This window comes from Athalia rosae, chromosome 3, assembly GCF_917208135.1.
Source record: "Athalia rosae chromosome 3, iyAthRosa1.1, whole genome shotgun sequence".
Lineage (NCBI taxonomy): Eukaryota > Metazoa > Arthropoda > Insecta > Hymenoptera > Athaliidae > Athalia > Athalia rosae.
Window position 1 is genome coordinate 19,051,567 of NC_064028.1, and position 16,559 is coordinate 19,068,125.

Consider the following 16,559-nt stretch of genomic DNA (forward strand, 5'->3'; position numbering starts at 1 on the left):
AACCGCAACGTAAATTGCGATCTCTCGTTTTCTTCTTTTTTTTCTTCTTTGTTTTCAATCTTCAAGGATCGTTCATTTCTCTGTACACATCGTAGTTCACCGAAAGAAATAGAGAAAAAAAAAAAAAAAAAAACGTTCCTTCGACCATCGTCGTGCGAGTACGTAGAAGGTGTTCGATAGTTTTTGAGGAATCAAAAAAAAAAGAGAAAAAAAAAAAAAGAAGAAAAACGATTTGGGAAAGTGGGCGTGGTTCAGCGCGATCTGCGACGTGGGTGGATTCTATTCAATTGGGTAAAATAAATCAATGCAATCGTTAGATCGATCGATTTCGCTACATGAGAAAAACTACAGTGTGATTTTCACATAGGTGTTTATACATATACGTATATCCTTGAACGTTACAGCGATTATTATTTTGCTCCGAATAATTCGGAAAAATTTCAACCTCACCGTTAACGTTATTTATACACATTTCATTTTATAGGACGATAAAATCGTCGTTGATTCAGTTGCATGTAAAATCACATGCGATTTAGAAGAAAAAAGAGAAAAAAAAAAAGAAAAAAATTGCGATATTTCGGAGGTAATTTTCCGCGGTGCTGTCCATAGACGGGGGGATGTATCGATCGCGTTCGATCAATATTTCTTCTAATCGCGACAAAATTAGAATAATACTCGCCTGTAATAATGTTGCACAGATGAAATGAAATAACAATTTTTATTTTTAAATATTCGATCATCGCTCGTATAACGCGGGGTTTATAATATGGCCGCGCGTCCGATCGAATACAAGAATTTATACCATTAGAACGCATTTGTGTACATATACATCAATCTTCGCGACCGTAACGCTATAAAACTAAAAAATAAAAAAAATAAAAATGGGGGGAGAGAGAGAGATATACGTTCGTAGACGTTGTACACATAGTAGGTATATTCTATCGCGAAATTATTTATCTCGTATAATGCACGACGCGTATTTATATACATATATTATACATTATATTATACTCCGCGAAAATTTCATCCCGCGCTTATCGTAGACGTAATTCGCCGATAGATTTTTGCATGTTACGTACATACGTCATATATCGGCGCGAGGTGGTGGAGCAGGAGGAGCAGGAGATGAAGAGTGGAAGAGGAAGAAGAATATGCATATCGGTGGAATCGCGAACGTATATTTTATAAACGCAATTTGAGGCCGACGTGTGTTCTGGAATCTGGCAAGCGCGATATCTTTCAGCAAACTGGTGTATAACGCGAAGATGAACATACACGTACGCGCGCACGCACACTTACGTACGCCTGCACCACACTCTATATACACATATACGTATTCGTGTATTCATTTTTCCCCAGTTTCTTTGGCATAGCGCGTCGTACGTAGTACATACGATATATCTGCAGAACTTCGAGGAGGGTATTACGCGCGCTATAGATAGCGCGGGTTTTAACAGCCAATTTTCTCAACAAAACGCTTCTGTATAGTAGGTGAGAATATATGTATATATATATATATATTTCTGCAATAATATGACGAAAGTATACCAGTAGTCGGGGATCATTATAACGAAACGTCGCAGTTTCGCGAAATTCCAAAAGTACCTCACCTAATCATCGCAACGTGTTTATCGGACGAATTTTATTGGAAAAAAGTATCGCCGAAAGTTTTTTTTTTTTTTCTTCCTTATAATTTCGATCGTTTTCATTTTCTTTTTTTGGTTTTCAAATTCTTAGAATCCGTAACTCAACTTCCATCCGTCCCCCTCGTATGTGTATCTGTTTTCCGATAGTTTTTTTTTTTTTTTTTTTTTTTCTTTTTGAATTTTCACTTCAATTCATGTTACAATTCTCGTCATATAATTATAATCATTTGAACGAGACAAATATTCAACATTATAATACGCGTTGTATCAGGTGCAGAGTCGAGAGAAAAAAAAAAAAAGGAAAAAAATAAAACGAAAAGAAACAGTATAATAGCAGCGGCGAATTTGTAGCTTTAAAATGTCTATACACGCAAATTATTGTAATTATCGATGTGTACGTACGTGTAAATATAGATGCGAAACATCTGCACTTTATATATATATATTTATGTATATAATATATATATATATATTCAGATCGGGCGTCGCATGAATTTACGCGTCACATTAATTAACATTCAACGGTACAAAAGCACAAGGAAATGATATAAAACGGCTACAAATTGAAGGCGGCGCACGTGTATTATCATGTACCAGTATGTAGTCGCTCCGCTATAAATTTTTTATAAAGGGTTAGAATCGTAGCAATGAATGAGTAAAAAATAGACGCGAATACAGGGATATCGTAGGTGTGAAAAGAAAAAGAGAAAGAAAGAAAGAAAGAAAAAAAATAGAAAAATTCTGATAATAATAATCAAACGGGGCGATAGAAAAATAAAATATAAACGTTAGTGAAATAAACATACGCGCGCATACCGCCTTTTTTTTTTGTTCATATTATAAGCAATGGAAAATATATATAGTTATATACACATCTCTATAACCTGCAAGCGTTGACATTTATGTATTTTAGCGACGGATTGTATTATTATAGTAATTATTTACCCATGTACATCAGTACGGTATGTATACTGTATGTTCGAAACTTTATAGACGATTGTATTTATTATTTAGAGAATTTTTTGCCGGTATGTATACACATACGTACCTTACACACACATGTATATAAGGCGTAGGGAATAAATCGAGAAGTTTTTTATTCTCGCAAGGTGTATATAATGCCCATGTTGTACATACACATCATACAAAAGACTCGTTCTACACACTTTAATCAACCCAATTACGCGCGCCACCTATTATAAGTCGCGTCGCTTATGTACGAGCGGCGTACATACTTGTGTATTTTTTTTTTTTTTTTTGTTACAAACACGCGTGTGCAGCGTATAACCCTCTCCCGGTGGTGTACATACATAAAAAATATACGTGTGTGTGTATATAATATATACAAATATATAGGTACTAATATCAGTTTTACTCCGCAGACGACGAAGTCGACCGGCGTGTTGCTGCTGCTGCTGCTGCCGCTGCTGCTGCTGCAGGTGAAATCAGACGATGCGTACATAGGTGGGTACATGTACCGTGTGTGCGGTATATGCATGTTATAAAAGTACGTAGTTCGGTATATAACGTCGTCGTTGTCGCGATGATGTCGACTATATATATATACGAGACGTCGAGCACCTGACCTTATTACGCACGCTACTCAACCTCGAATCGCGCAAGGTGGTTCTTTACGATATGACTGTACTTGTACGTACGATGTATTTTAGTGCAAAGAGGGATGCGATGCTCGGCTTTTTTTTTTTCGAGATCTTCGCACCGAAGGGAATGAGAAAAATCGCGTCTATCACGTTCTGGTTCCGCCAAGCGTGAGGAGGAAATAGAGAAAAAGGTGGAGAGGAAACTCGGTCCACCTGGGTGATTGACGAAATTCGTTAATCCCGTTTCGCGATTACAGCGATCGATTATTAATCTTGTGTTCCTCCAGCCACTCATATTTGAAGGATCGATGTCGTGGGATTCGTTTATAGAATAACGACGCATTCGCAGATTTACCCAGATCGCGTTGAAGAAAGTTTAGATTCGTTTTACCGTATAGATGTGATGAAAAATTTAACGGTCTCGGTCTCGACGTCACGTTTGTGAGATATGAAAAATTCTTTTTTGTTTTCTTTGAGACGAAAAAGCGGGGTACGTAGGTACGTACACCGCGGTATCATCGTCGCCGATAATTTATTGCCTTTTTGATAATTTTAGAAAAAACGCGAGAGACGCTATAGAACGCGCGCGCACGTGAGCGGAACAAAACGAGGAACAAGCCATAAAAATAATAATCGTTAAATTTTCGCACGAAAGATCATTTCCTACCTCATTCGCTACGTGCCTTTCGCTCTGATCTTGTCCAAAGAAGAAGAAGAAAAAAATAAAATTCTTTTCGCCGAATGAGGAGATCCTTTTATTCATTTTCGTCGTTATTTCTCACCAAGAAAATATGATCGTTGTAAAAAACGATTCGTCTCTGGTACAAATCGTTCGTCAATTTACGTGAATATTAATTTGATCCGATCAGAGAAATACCGTCAATTATTTTTTTTCGTAAAATCACGCCGCGAGTAATTATCATCCCCAATTATAACGTTTCATTTCTTTTATCATAAGTAATTTTTCTAAGATAAATTACGGGGTGGTATGTTAAGCTGGGACGGCTTCAAATCCACAGTTTGAATTTTCCGAATTCGATTTCGAACGTTTTGATTAAGACGAATAAGTTTTTGGAAATTCGTTCGCCGTTCAAATTTTGAAAAAATTTAATCTGATATTTGTACTTCTCCACCGACCTGATTTCGAATTTCGGATTTTTCCAACAGAGCCGTACGTACGTTGAAACCCAAAGCAAAAAAGAAAACTCGGTTTTTTCTTCTGCAATAACAACGCAGGTAATTGAAGGTAAGGAAGAGAAACGAATGATCGAATTAAAAAAATTGGGTTAGGTAATCGTATCGCGATCTTTACAGCGAGTCCAAATTTATGGATACACACATGCGATGAGTTTTTGATCTTTTTTTTATTCATTATCAGGAGTATCAGTATTCATAATAATTAATACAACTGATTTATAACATTTTACGCTCGCAACAGCGTGCTCTTGAATTGCGTTAAAAAACAAACGCGCTCCTATGTTTATACGATAATACGTCGGTACGTATTTCATATGTATACTTATTTATAATCCAACACGATTATTGTAAACGATTGAACATCTCCGGCACATTTATGGTGCGCTAACGACATTATAAACTTATCATTAATGTTTGTTTATTAATCATCGAATAAAACGTAAAGAAATCCATTTTTTTACCGTTTCGATACCAGTCGCGGTATTATCTCGTATCAAATATATGTACACACACAACGACGTATCGAACGTGTATCGCGGAGGCCTAGGGGTTATCGTCGAATGAATATAACGTACGTCGGTATTACGGATAACCCCGTGCTGGCAGAAAACTATTTTCGTCTTTTTTGATCTCCCCCCGATGCGTATGAAATCGAAATAAACTATGAAAATTCAAGATACGGTCCTCCTTTTTCGATATACATATATCCACATCGCGTACCTATATAAACATCATCGTTTTTTTTTTTTTTTTTTTTTTTTTTTTTTATCACCGCATCTCATTCGCGCGTATACACACATATGCAACGAACGCCGTAAAAACTTGGCATATGGTTTTTTTTTATTTCCCGTGTGCGAAAAAGAGGGGGAAATAAAAAAAAAACAAAGAAAAACTCACACCTCCGCGAACACTCGGACGCGTCTGCGAGAATTTTTTTTTTCGAAAATTTTCACAACCGCGGTGCAACGAATACAATTTCTATTCGATTCGCACGACAAAGAGGAGTGGCGTTCGATATCGCGCGCGACTAATGAGCCGTACAGCTGAGGATTGTACCAAATAAACCTTGACCTCTGGAAGGTCTTTGATTCTTTGAATATACACAGAGGATATGGTAGGTACGCGTATTTGGCGTACGATGTATATACAATAAGCAAGGGGCTTCCATTACGGGTAAATACCAAGGGCGAATCATGTTTTCTATTCTGGTTTGTTTTGTTTTTTTTTTTTTCGTTCTCTTAATTCTATGTTCGTTATGCGCGCGTGAAGATTGACAATGTCGCCCACGATATAATTTTAGGTAGCGTATACGACATAATCTTCGAAGAACGCTTTTATAGTTACGCGGCTAATTGTCAGTCGGGTCGCCGATCGATAGCTATACGTATAGGAAATATCATACACAGGTATACGATGATTATAATCATTGGCAAATATGTCGCATGCGAATATCGTCGTTGAATTCATCATTCGATAATTGAACGTTAAAATTACAATACGGAGAATATGTTAAATTCGATGCATTAATTATGTGTGATACGCGCACACGTATACGCACACACGTATAGTATATAATATAAAAGCAAATCGAATGTAATACGATTACGAACAACGAGAGCGCCGACTCATTGAAATTTTAACAGAAACGATGCGATATTCCCGTTCGCGGCTATCTCAAAAATATACGCGTATGTGTGTATAGTGTGTATATCTGTGTTCGCTATCGTGTGAACTATAACGAAGAAAATGTGTAAACAAAAATGAAACCTTATGTAATATTTATTTCCAAGTATATCGCTCGCAACCATCGTGCAAAGGCACGACTTTAAAAATTTCAAAGTTCTCCAGCGATCACTGAGATTAGGCGAGTATGTCGGGCCGCATTTTCCGCGAGATCGACGAGTCTCTGTGTAAAACGTATTCGAGTGAAAAAAAAATATCGAAATATTTACCAGCCACGCCATTTTGTTTTTTCGGACGAAATTTTTCGTTTTCGAACGTTTTGAATCTATGGAATTTTTCACTTTTTTGAGAAAAATCATCGTCACACGTTTCTTCGACTCTTTTTCTATGGGATTAAAAAAAAAGGGCTTCTGGATTTTCCTCAATCTTTAACTTTCTCTATCAAGAAAAAAATTTATTTCTGTTAAGCAAATACGTTTGCTCGGATTAATTTCCAAAGTTCTCAATTTTTGAAGTAGTCATGGCTATTATAAAATAAAAAGGACATTTTTAGGAACTTGCTTTCAGTTGTGTAAAAAATTTGAAAAAATTCCTCAAAAACGTCTTCAGTGGGGTAGAAGATACTGAAAAAATTCCCAGCAAAATCGAAAGAGTACGGGTTTGAAAATGGCTGACATTTACAGTTGCGATGTACGTATACGATGTTGAAAATATAAACAAATATGTTTAACACGCGTTTAATATTCGTGTACTCGAACGACCCAAAATTCGCCTGACCTATTGAACCGCCGGATGCTTTCGCTATCGCCGTCGACGAGAAAAAGGCAACTGAAAAAAATGCAACAACTGTGTGCAACACAATCTAATTGTGAGCAGCGATTTAACCGACCGCACGTTCGTTAGCTGCGCAACGTTTTTTTTCACATCATATTAATTATATACGTGACAATCGACCAGCGAGTTTATGGGGATTGTGTCACATACGCAAGTCCTTGTAAATTCAGACCGATCGCAAGTGGGATTTGATTTTTCATCGAGAATATATGTATGTGCGTACTCATTAAATTGGATGACGATTCTTTTTCTCCCTTCGATATTCCGTTTTCATCTTCTACGGTATACATTCGTATCGTTATCTCGCGGATACGAGCAAAGAGATGCCCACGGGGCAGCTGACCATGAAAATTTCAACGACGGCTCCGCTCTTCTTCTTCTTATATATATGCGTAAAATTTTCTTCTTTTGCACGTGGGGAATAAATATACATATATATATATATATATATATACATATATCGTTGGAATTGTGTTGGCGTCACGAGGTCGGTTATTCAGTTGTACATAAGCATGTGACAGGTTTACAGCCTTTCTCTCTTACATTTCAGTTAGCTGCTAGGTATACATACGTACGTACACCCATGTAATATAGCTATCTACGCTATGTATACATATACGCACGTATACGGGAATGCGACTTTTTTTTTTTTTTTATTCATCTTCTTTTTTTCCTTTATAAAACCAAAGGGAAAACCGTCCGCCATGTGATTCGAGTTCTATATATGCCTATAGTCGCGTGATAAAGCGTGTACATATTTTTAGAGTTTGCAATTCTTATCGTTGTCCAACAGTCGTTTCGACGACGACTCTCGTTCTCGTTCGTCTCAAGCGAATGAAGAACGACAGAGGATCACGAGTTTATGTTGCATACGGACGGGGGGCGGGAGGAAGGGATGGATAAAATTATTATTACGGGTAAGCTCCGATGATAATCGCAGATGTGCGACAATATCATTCCGTCAATCACTTTGGAAACGAATAATCAAACGCGGTGCTGAGAATCGGAGACTCGGTAACCGAGTAGAGAATCTCATATTCGCGCGGTGCACTTCGGAATCAATGTCGTACGTTATTATTATTATTATGGGTGGTTTTTAATCGGATTATGGAGTTTTCCATTTAACCTTCTCGTCCGTACGGCAAACGAATTTTATCTGTGTCACAAATATAATGGGTGAGACGAAAATATCGACCCATGGAATTTGGGATGGTTTTTGAAGGATCTATTAACTGAGAAAAAAATTCTCCAATATACAGAGATTTTTTAGTTTGGAAATTTTACATCTATAAATAACACTTAAAAATGTTACTTTTTATTAAACATGCTCTAACTTTTGTACCGTGAGAGAATTTTTTAGAATCAAAAATTCGTAATTTTAGGGCTTCCCAATTGGAAATTTTCATCCTAAATGGGAAAAACATATACACCGAAATGAAATAGAATACACAATAAAGAATTGATAAATGAGTTGAAATTATTTTCTCTTTGACAAATCTAGTTTATAATCAATATCACAACCTCAAATATTTCGGGTATTTCGGTACATCGTTGGGGGCGATCGTCGGTGCATGCGATGTGCATATTACGCGATCGTATGTACACATTTGATAAACATAGCTAGAAACCGGTATTACATAGCGACGAGTTATACGGAATGCAACTTACGTATAGAATTTTATTAGACAATCCAGATAAGCTGCACAACATATGGAACGCACATGCAGATGAAACGTAGATTATATATATATTATATTCTTCACGGAATTTACATCTTCGTGATTTTGTACACGTATCGCACACGTACGCGCATGTAATATGTACACACACGGCATAACCTTTATGACACAACAATCATAATATACACACACGTGGTTACGATGTTGAGATTGACACATGTGTGTGCACATAACAATAATGATCCTATACGCGACAGGTATATCGTTCGTAATTCGTATACACAATAATTATTGCGCCGCCGTGTCCCGATAATCGCTAAACTCGTTTTTAATACGATACCCACCTCCTCGTTACCCCTCAGATTTTTGACTACCGTGAACAATTTCTCTACGACGAAATTCCAGCGGTAAATTTTTTTTTTTCTCGAGATAATGGCGACAAGACGAAAAAAGCTTGTAAATTCAAAAATCTGATGTACATACGCCTGGTCGCTATTTAAAATTTTTTACATTTCGTCTTATATATATATATTGTGTGAGCTGTGCATATATACTTTCTCATACAGGGTGGACAATTCGACGCGGGAGAGCGAAAAATGACTCAGATGAAATGAATTTTTTAAATAAATTTTCAAATTTCTTGTAAGAAGACAGGAAACTCGAAGAAACGAGTTACGGAATTTTCATCCCCAATTTTGTTTTTTCAAATTCATTTTCGCTGATTTCCAGAATTGTTGAACACATCGTTGCGAGCGGAGAATCGCAGGGATACGTGTTAGGGGTTTTTGTTTCCTTCTTCTTCTTCTGCTCTTCTTTTTTTTTATCGATCCGATACGTGTCAGGGCCGAATAAAAAAAGTTCTTCTTTTTTCGTTAGTATCAGACGACGGTCCTAGTTGTACGAACCCACAATGTCGCGTGTACCCCATTATCAAAATTCCGAAAATCTGAGGGACAAAGAGAGTTCGTCGTTACGTGTACATCGATCGCCCGTTCGAATATACGCCAAACAATCTGTGCGGTGAAAAACGAGAAGAGAAGAAAAAAAATAAATAAAAAAAATCATATACACCGAAACGAAACTTCCTATAGAACGTTTTCGCGGTACGTATGTACGTAACGTGTATGAGAATTTGAAAGAACTCTCTCTTGCCTCGAATCACGATTGATCGCTACCGCGGCGTACCTCCGCCATACCACGGTAATAAATTGTTGAGAACAACAAATGAAGAGCGCGGGATTAGAAAAGCTCATCCCTTTTCGGTACAATTCTACTCCTCCTCCCCATTATTACTACCTACCTCCTCCCTCGATATGGCGGATCGATAAAATCCCACAGGCTACACAGCGACGTACGTAGGCTCCTCTTGTCTACCGCATATACATATGTACGGTGAATATATACATATACATATACGTATACCCCTATTCATTATTATGCATTCCGGGTGAAAACCGAGTAGATATGTGGTACAGGTACCTATGAGAAGGACGAGGAAATATTCGAGAACTCCGCCATCGATCCGTCTCTCTCGTCCCTTCGAACGATATACTTGTAATATCCACATTATATACCGAATACATACATATATATATATGTAACGTAGTACATATAATACACCTGATGAGTCTCGTTTGATTTTCCGCAGGTGTATAGAATTCGTTATACCTCCGTGTAACCCGCGAGGTATTAGGTAATTTCATATCTTTACAGCGGCAGAGGAAGAAAGAGAGGGAGGGGCGGGGGGCGGCGGAGGGGGGAGGGGGGAGGGCGGAAAAATAAGGTAAAAAAAGGTGCGCGCATAATGGGGGCTGATAATGCGACGACGGTTAAGTATGTACGTACACGTGTACATAGATTGGAATATATATATATACATATACCGGAAGTCGGAGCTTACCCGAGTTGGGTATATGTATACATGGGAGTGCGTTGTGCGCGGTGCATCTGGATTTATGTATATATATAATGATAATGAACAGAAATTGAGGGTCTGACGAACGGTTCCGATTCGCGTCCCGAGCGCGGGTCGCGCGTCCGCAAAAATAATACGACGATAAAGCTGCAGGTTTTGAACGGATATGGGTACGCGTACGCGGTTGTATACGCCACATATGTATACATGTATGTACGTATACATATACGTACACGTTCGTCGGAAGGTGAATTTATAGACCGGATATTATTTAGGCAACTGTGTAAATCGAGAACACGATTTCGATCGAACACCGTCCGCCGGTATCGTATAATCACCCGTAAATTTATGTGTACCTCGCGATACACGTATATAACCACATATCGACGAAAATCGCGTCCGTCCCGCGGGTATATAATAGGCGGAACTAACGATTACGCGTTTAACGTAAACGTCGCACACCGCACATGTGTGTGTGTACGTGCAGTACACCTTTATATGGTAGTAATTAAATTATCGAGCACTGTTATATTTGACGGGTATTATACTGTACGCTATTTATATATACCCATCCGCGTCGCATCTGTTCACACAGAGATATACATACACACATATACACACTTATGTGTATACCAGCGGAATTAAATTATTATTTATTATTAACATTTTTCTACTTTTACATTTTATTATCATTACTTTTTTTTCTTTCTTTTTTTCTGTTTTTTTTTTTTTTTTTCAATCCGTCTTTCTTGTCTCTTATCTGTTTTTTTTTTTTTCTTTTCCTTTTATACAGATCCATATTTAGCGTCGCTGCTATACATACGTAACGTAAATGTGTTTTCAACACGTTCAAATAATATAGCGACGTATACCGAGTATGTGTATGTAGTATACGTACATACATACGATTCGTTACATATATATATATATATAATGTACACCTTAAAAAAAAACGAATTTCTAGAAATATCTAAAGAACGAACGCGATGATTAAAACGGCGTTACACTTCCTGCGCGCAGTCGGAGTGTCTCGGAATCGTCGTACACCGAGTGACACCTTCTTTCGATTTTTTTTTTGTCTCCTTTTTTAAAAAAAAAAGTATATATAACATCATGTTTCCGATTGTTTTTTTCGTTTCTTTTTTTTTCATATACTTCATTCCTCGAACAGCCGTCTCAAGGACACCGAAATATGATTTATATAGCGCAGGTGAATGAAATATTTACATACCTTAAGGTACGTACGTTATATACCGCATGTGTATTTTGATATAATTAATAAGCGCGATGATTTTTATTTTGATATACGTGTGGCGCTTGTACACTCGTATATACACAATATATCGCCGTACGTCCCGTGATTGTCGTCGGCCGCTGCCTTCGGTTGCTGCTCTGTGAAACGAATTGTCGCTGATAACGAAATGCGTGACTAATTTATATACCTAGCCGTGCTGTAGATCTGTACTGTACGGTATACCCCGTTAAACGCTACCGTGTTACACACGTATACCCGTGTATGTATACACGGAGTGCGGCATGTGGCGGAAAAAATTGCGGCGGGGGCGCGCTTTAGATTATCAGAAAATTTAATCACGTGTAATTATTATACGGTAGTCACTCGTCAACTACTTTTTTACATGCACCGACTTTATGTACACGGCTCGGTTTTATGTATACGTACACGTCGCTTTTCACCGGATAACGATCGCGCTTTCGACTATATTCGTGCGTTACACACATGCGGAAATTTATTTGTTTCGATTTTTTTTTTTGTTTCCGATTTTCCGTATATATATCAACGTAGCCTGCGAGCGAACGATCTTTTAATTTTGTTTTTTCAATCTACTTTCAATTTTTGTAATGCATTATCTTATATATGTACATATATAGCTATATCTGCATTCATCTGCAGAGATATGTATGCGTTATACATAAGAATGCTCTCGGCGTTGTGCGGGCGCGGCCTCGGATCGCCATCGAAAAACGAGGACACAACACAACCGACGACGACGAAGCGACGGTGTTCCCTGTCGTGTGCAACAGAACAACAGGCGACAACGTGCAGGTCGAAGCTCGACTTTCTTGGCCGCACCGCGATAATTTATTTCATTTTATTCGACTGCGAACGTAAGTGCGGCGATTAGTCAGTTATGAGGTTGTTGCAGGGACTCAGGTGATTAAAAATTCTGATTTATATATACGAGTCCCGATGAGTTTCTTCTTCGCTGTTGTACAGGTACCTAGACCAAAAGTAGAAAAGGACGGCCCGATATGTCGTGCGTTCGAGTGGGCGAAAACCTTCTTCTCACTCCGACTCTACGTTCGTCCTGTGAACTTTCCTCGAGGACTTCTCGCGCGCAAACAGGACGATCCCACCGTCGATTGTCATGAAATTATTTCGACTTATTCGAGGCGTGACCTAACCTTACCCATCTACCTAATTGCAATTGTAAAAAATGAAGATCCGCGCCACCATCCAGTAATCCGGTTTAAGACGGTCTCATAAAAGTACAACTCTCGCGCAAATACACATAGGATATGTATCGTGTACATATATGTATCACATACTCGAGCTATAGTCTCGTCCTTCCATTTGCTATAATCGGCTTCTCAATTTCGCTAGCAATTTATTAATTATCATTTGGTTGGTTCAAGAGCGACACTATACCGATGCGTGTATACGTACACATATACCGTACCGTAGGTATTATACCGTGTGTACGTACGTGTAACAGCGGAAGAATTACACGAGATATAAATTATGACATGTCATTTAATTCGGTCTACCTATACCCATGTACGTACCTACGTACGTACGTACGTACGTACCTCACGTGTCACTTTTGTTCATTTGAAATAATGCCACGTCCGATCAAGTCCGCGGTGTCGGGGAAGCCTTGAAACGGAATTTTTTCGTTTCCGTATCTTCCGTCCATTTTTTTTTTTCCCCCCCCTTCTATCGAGACACGTGGAAAACGATGAAAACCGGAAAACCAAACGATGGAAAGAAGATCAACGAACTTCGTTTTCTCGGCTCCGTATTTATTAATATCTTTCGAATTTTTTTCCCGAAACTTATTCACCTCCTCGTTTTTATGCACTCGCTGCTCCGCCCCGACGAGTTACCTACGTCGTACGTACACGAATTACTATATATATATATATATATTTCACGTATATGCCCGGCGACCAATTACCGTAATTGTACTTGAAAGTGTTTAATTGAAAGTCGGCGCGAGAAATAACAACCTCCGTGCACATATATATCACGTATATATATATATATATACAATATACATAACGTGCGATATACATGCACACGTTGTATGCACGTACTCGCGCGCGTATGTAAAATATGACAGATGTACATACGCCATGGGGTAGGTGCGTTTACGTAACGCGCATATACACCTACCTATATGTACCGGAGGATCGTGGGCCGTTTTTTTCCTTCGATCCTTATTCATTCTTTGAAATGTTTTTGTTATTTTATTTTATTTTATTTTATTTATTTTTTTTCTTTTTTGGTTCGCGCGCCCACCGTACGCCGTGATTCAATTTTACGCCGAGCGTACGACGAATGAAATGATCGAGTGTTTAATTCCTCACATATATTAAGAGCGCTGGATAAATGCAAATATGTACGAGGTAGAGTATAGTATAGTATAGTATAATAGGTGTGCAAGATTGATGTGGTACCAGGTATTATTACCAGGAGGGGCCAGACTGACCCATATTTTTCTCAGGGCCGTTTCGTATTATACGCTTATTTTTTTTTAGTGAGAATCTATAGCGAACTTCTCGGGCATACGGATATAAATAAAAGTTGCACGCCTTTTCTTCTAAAGAAATGAGAATTTCGTTGCGTAGGTAGAAAATTATTTGATCCCGATTCCCCATACATCGATCTCATTGTTTTCGCAGTCTATTCGATTTTTGTAAAATATATTTGTTATATATGTATATATGTACATACAAGTATACACACGTATGTACGTACCTATACATCACAGCGTGTAATAGAATAAATTGAAAACTAATTGATGTTTGTCTCGAGTCGAGGAGGCGGGATATAATTATTATAAAATTTGAACAGGTGCTGCAGTTTATAACGATGATAAAAAAAAGTAATATATATATATATAGGAGGAACCGGCGAGAGCGACGTTTAGATTTCGTCGTCGTTTTTTTCGTTCTTTTTTTTTTCTTCATTTTTCTCGCGCTCGCGCATATCAGTTGGGCGGGTGTAAATTATTATCGAAATATTTGTTTAGTCAAATTTTTCGGCGTTTTTAAGGCGTTGTATCGCGAAGGGTGCGAGACGGGACGTCTTTCGCCGAGCGAGTCGAGAATCGTGAAATTAAAAATAGCGATTACATAAATCGACGGACGAGCGACGCTGCGAACGTCGAATGAATTTTTACGATCATTCATTCCCCCGGCCATATCACATCGTACGTTTCTTCTTCTTCTTCTCCGCATCGATCCTGTATACGAACTTTACCGTTTTCAACCGATTTTAATGGCCGATCAAACACGTTGCTCTGGTTTCTCGGACGCGGGGAACGCGCGATTGTAGGTTGTGTATATTTTTAGTAACGATCGTTTTGCTTTTTCCGTTCGGTGCATATTATAGTTCGATCCGATGTACACCCACATACCTATGTAAATCTGCAGTTTCTTGACCGAGGGAAACTCGAGGGCGAGGAAAAGTCGAGGCAACCGATCATTTATACGAGAAACTTTAAAAATACAAATCCAACTATATACATACGCGAATTAATTATGCGCAGTTCGTTCGCGTATACAATGCGGATTTCACGTCCTACTGATTCACCACGTTCTTCATCTTTCTTGCGATCGATTAATTAGCGATGTTTATTATCGATCGAGTTCACGTTCTTTCTTTTCCCTCATTTTTTTTTCTTCTTCTTTCTTTCGCTTTTCTTTCCTCCAGATTCCGAGATCAAGTTATCGAATCTTCTTCGTAACCCGCGTATTACGCGCTATCGAAAAAATCATCGATATTTTACTTCGGATCATTAATTTTATTTTAGCGTCGCTGACGTGAAAATTACACGTACACGTACGTACGTACCTAACATCGGTTACGTTGTTCTTAGGCCTTTTACGTGTAGGTATCTCCTGGACACACATTTTCTATAAATAGAAAAACTAGTGCAGCTACAACCGGGCTGACTCTCAACGACGTGAATTTGCCATATCGGCCGTACAAACGCCGAACGGGTGTAACGAATTGATTTATAATTTACGTGAAATAAGGAGGACTATATACCGAAGGCTACACTTATATACATACATACATACACCTATATGCACATAGGAAATACGTCAGGCTACGGATTACCGTATCCCCCCCGCCCCCCTCCAGTGGCCCACATAAACCGTCGAGCCGGCGAATCCCGCGCAGAAATTATCTCGGTATACATATGTATACGTGATCCGAAATTGCTCAATCTCGAGACTCCCTGACTGAATTAATTTTTATCACCTACGAGTATACGATAAGTTGTACAATGCGTGTGTAGATGAGATACGCGTAACTTGTATAACCGAGGATTCGATAATAGCTGCGTTCGAAACTTCCGCACAGTGTTTACCTATGTACGTACCTATATAACGCGGTACGGTATTGTATTGAATCTTAACACCTACCCCCTGCGCACCCGCCGGCGGCGGCTTATCTACCGTAGGATTATAGGGGACGTTCCCGATCCGTATACGGATGGCGTTATACACGTTAACACCCCGTACGCCAGTGAATGTCAAACGCACGAAATCATGTGGTAAATTCTAACCCGCTTATCCGTGTGTGTGTGTGTGTAATATGGAGAGACATTGCGTTGGTATCGGTGTAACGTAATAATTGTCAACGAATTTCGTCGAAACAGGTCACCCTCTACATCCGGATGACATTTTTATTCATATTTCGATCCTCTAACGAGACGCGAGTAAATAATTCCAACCGACTAATAACGGTGCG

General features: G+C 38.6%; 1 protein-coding gene and 1 long non-coding RNA gene across 6 annotated transcripts in view; one reads left to right on the plus strand and one right to left on the minus strand.

Annotated features, from left to right (window-relative positions):
* The window catches only part of LOC105689796 (TLD domain-containing protein 2), a 54,725-nt gene that overhangs the window by 28,578 nt on the left and 9,588 nt on the right, over positions 1–16,559 (minus strand). The gene's annotated exons all lie outside the window — the stretch shown is intronic.
* Positions 1,063–4,656, plus strand: LOC125500313. The gene is made up of 3 exons (XR_007277634.1): positions 1,063–1,491; positions 3,029–3,110; positions 3,804–4,656. It is a non-coding gene; the product is annotated as an uncharacterized LOC125500313 (long non-coding RNA).